Source organism: Sipha flava, unplaced genomic scaffold (assembly GCF_003268045.1).
Source record: "Sipha flava isolate LNK unplaced genomic scaffold, YSA_version1 197_pilon_pilon, whole genome shotgun sequence".
Taxonomy (NCBI): Eukaryota; Metazoa; Arthropoda; class Insecta; order Hemiptera; family Aphididae; genus Sipha; species Sipha flava.
The window spans coordinates 465078-469594 of NW_020272774.1; positions in this window are offsets into that span (position 1 = coordinate 465078).

A 4517-nucleotide genomic window follows, 5' to 3' on the forward strand; every position below is an offset into this window, starting at 1 on the left:
GAAACTACTTATTGAATCGTCGTGCAGTTTTTTTTAAATTAAAGAGGACATCACAGAGAAGGTTTTAGGCGTAAATTTAATCCGATTAAGTTAATAAATAATTAGTTATTAGTTATATATATAAATGGAGCCAAAAATGTATAACATTTCATCAATTGAGAACGGCTGGGCCGATTTAGCTCAAATTTATTTTAATTGTTTGTAATTGCCAGAAGGTTTTTACGAAAATTTTTTTTTGGAAAAGTGCTATTGTTTAATAAATCATAGTTTAATTTAATAATTTTTGACCCGGTCGATAACTGCACAATTGAAAATGAATTATTAAATAAAACTATTAAAAAACTATTAAAAAACTATAAAAAAAACTATTTAAAAACTATTAATTTTATTTTTGGTAGTAAATGACGGGTATTGCATAAATATTAAACAAAAAAAGATCCCGCAACAGGTGTCAAAACAAATAAGAGTGTTAGTTCGAAAAATTATTATGCATATCGATTGATGATTAAACGCGATCAGGACAAAATTATTCTACCATATCATGAGCTTCGTCAACAATTCATGGTCGAAATGTATGTAAAGATAGAGAGCGAACGATTTTGATACTTGCGATTTAACCAAAAAAAGCTGCGTGCAGAAGATTCTCAAAACAATTGGTAGATATTGGAGATGAGAAAGTTACTACAGATGAAATGAAATGTATAAAATTACCGACCGATTTCTACAAAATCATTTATTCGCAAGATGCTTTTATTGACCAGATATTTCCCAATGTACACTAACAATACACAAATCATGAGAAGCTGGCAGAAAGAGTAATTTTAACAGCAAAAAATATGGACGTTAACGCATTGAATCTCAAGATACAACATTTGTTACCAGGAGACTTGGTGTCATACAAATCTATTGATAGAGTTTGCGATGCTATTGAAGCTGTAAATTGTTCAACAGAGTTTTTAAACTCATCGGATTTACCAGGCGAGCCACCGCATAATTTACAACTGAAAGTTGGATCTCCGGTTATTTTGCTTCGTAATTTAAACGCACCACGGTTGTACAACAGCACTCGGTTAGTCATTAAAAAATTAATGAAAATTGTTATCGAAGTCATCATTTGAAATGGCAAATTCCAAAGTGAAAATATAATATTACCATGAATCTCTATTATACCACAGATGTGCCAATACAATTTAAATGCCTTCAATTTCCAATTAGATTGGCATTTGCAATGATTATCATTAAGTCTCAAAGCCAAATGATGTCTGCCTGTGGCTAAGATTTGAGCTCATCATGTTTTTCACACGGAAAATTATACATGGTGTGCTCTCGAACCATACAGTTTGTGTTGGTGAAAGATGGGATAAAAAAAAAAAATTTACACTCTGTTGCATTAAGGGATAGATATTGTTTTTTACTAATATTGTCATAATTAGTGATATATATAATTTTAATGGATCAATTTTAATAAATTATTAAAAAAATAAATGTTTGATGTTTTTTCATTTTTATATTTCGTCACCATTCATAGCACTCCATATCTCTCTTCCTTAAATCCTTATCCTTACCTACATTCTTACATGCCTATATTTGATTAGTTATTTTTTTCTAGCAAAATATTCTCTAGAAATAATTTATATGACAAAACAACGTTTGTCGGGTCAGCTAGTTGACGCGGCACACAGGTGATGATGTGTGTGTGTGCACGGTCACGGTGCGGTGTACACAGTGATGAAAAATATTATAATAAAAATAATAATTAAAACGACGCGGGTTATTTCAGATAGTCCTTATGATATATTATTAATCAACACATTGAAATTAATAATGTTAATTATAAAAAAAGAATGAGTGTGCACAAAGTATAACAATTGTTGTATAAAAAAAAAAGTTGAGATTGACGACGAGATGTGTCTCCGTACGCGATCTTGGAAAAACAGCCCGGTTACGTGGTGGTACCTATCGGACGTCGTAGCGACCGCTCGCATCCCCTGTCCGGTGATGGATGGGTGGACGGGGTGTCGCTGCGACGTTGCGTGCCGCGGAGTGGTGGTTGATGAGAGAGATAAGGACATGGTCGGCGACTGCCGTTTTGGTAACGGCTGCCGCACGGGTCCGCGTCATAGTATAATATAATATTAATATAATATTTTTTTATTGTAAACAATAAATATTTACGCCCGGAGGAAAGAGTACAGTTTAAATATAAAGACAAAATAGGTACAAATTTAGAATTTTTATAATACTTTACATACATAACTAGGAGGATCGAAAAAAAAAATGAAGTTTTCTAATGAATTGTAGTTATACATAATTATACTTAAAGGAGAGTGTAGGATATAGTTTTGTTTAAATGGTTGGATATAAAATGTGCTAGTTGTGCGAAGATTATGTTTAGGTACATTAAAAGAGATATTGAAGAGTAATTCAGAGCAATCTATTTTATTATTTAACAATTAATACATAAATTGAATATCAATATTAAAACGTTTTTTTTCAAGAGATTTGATATTTAATTCTGAGGCTAATATAGGAATTGATGTATTTATTTTCCCTGATTTATATCTTAGAAAATGAATAAATCTGTTTTGTATTTTTTCTAATATTTCAATTTGACCTGATTGATAGAGATTTATTTATTATCCATTATTATTATTTTATTTGCAAAAAAACTAATTTTCCATATGGCCTACGACATATATTTTACAGAATCGATCACGAAATTTAACCAAAATGTAAAATAAAAACCAACAAAGACCCTAAATTGCCTATGTGGTGCGCCGTCTAACGTAAAAAGCGTACAATATCCCAATGATATAATAAAATGTTTACAATAAAACAAAATGCATATTATGCATATTAATATATTGATGAGTACATTATCATTTAATATTGATTATACATTTATTAGAGAGTTTTCTACAGTCATTTTTAATTATATACAGGTACAACCCAAGCTTAACAGTAAAATAAATAAACAATAAACAATAAAAGACAATTGTAAACCAAAAACCTATTTACATTTACAGAATTGTTATTTTTTTGTGGTCGAGTGGGTGTGTTTATTTTGGTGAATTAGCTATCATAATAATCTGTGATATTTGATTATTTCAAATCAAAACGAAAATAACATTGAGATTGTTTTTTCGTCAGATTCAAGCCGTTCGAGTTACATTTGACAATGCAACACATACTATACAAAACAACAGTTCAAAGATTCATTATAAAAAGAGTGAAAAGTGAGCGATCGGGGTGATTGGGGAGACCAAAACAAATCGTTATAGAAAAATTTCTTTGTTAAATAATTATTAAGTTTATTTAAATAAGGAAATCATCAAATTTTAATTATTCATTATACTTGATCATTTTTAAATGTATATTTTAATGTGTATTTTGCAAGGCTGAGCAAGTTAATGATATTTTTTAACTCAAATAAGTTAAGTTAATTGAATTGATGTTCAATTAATTTAAAAAATATCATTGACTTAATTTAACTTCAATTGATAAGTTAAGTTAATTACAAAAAAATATATATATTTAAATTAAGCGTTGATATAAGTGACATATATTAATAATTTACAACAGATCTTATTTAACATTAACGATAATGAAAACGTAGAAACATCTTATTAGACTCTAAATAGAGTAGAAAATATACTCGTACATTTCTTTATTGGGATTGTTTTTAAGCACTCAATAATACTCAAAATCTCAAAAATGTCAAATTTATGGTAATTTATGTATCGTTTGTTTTTATTCATTTTTCATACAAATCACATATGATAAATATAATTTAAAAAAACTATTATTTTTAATATATAATATTAATATAATCAATAACAATAAGAAAGCTAAAAAATAGTTACTGCAGCTAAAAATGTAACTATAAAATTATACAGACAATAAATGTATATAGTTGATGCAAAACATTAAATTAATAATAAATATATAATATTACATTATTTTATTAAAATCTAAACAAATAAAACAATACAATAAACATATATTCAAAATACCTATCGAATCTCAATAAAACAGTCATCTCAAAATGTTATCAGCTATTAAATTTCTTCTCTTATTCAATAATATTTAATCATATCAATCTTATTTAATAATATCATAGATTATGGAATAATTCCAACAATAATAGAGTACAATTATTATTAAGAATTATTTAGTCAATGATAATATATACCTATTTTTGTAATATAGATTTTCGGCCACTTTTCATGACAATGGTAATGTAATTTATGGGTGGCATGGCTATTTTACTTATTAGTCTAAAGACGGTTGAGTACTTTTCCCAAAACCGGTGGGACACCAATTAATAGTTTATACCGAGATAAGTATTACGGTCTCATCTAAAAATTCTTCGACATTTATATTTTTATATTTTTCTAAATTCCATGAACTTGCTATCGAATGCGGTATTTTACAAAAATATTTTTCTTGACTTGAAAATCAAAATTAACGTAATTTGGATAAATGAAAAAATAATACGTTAATTTCAAGTTAATTTG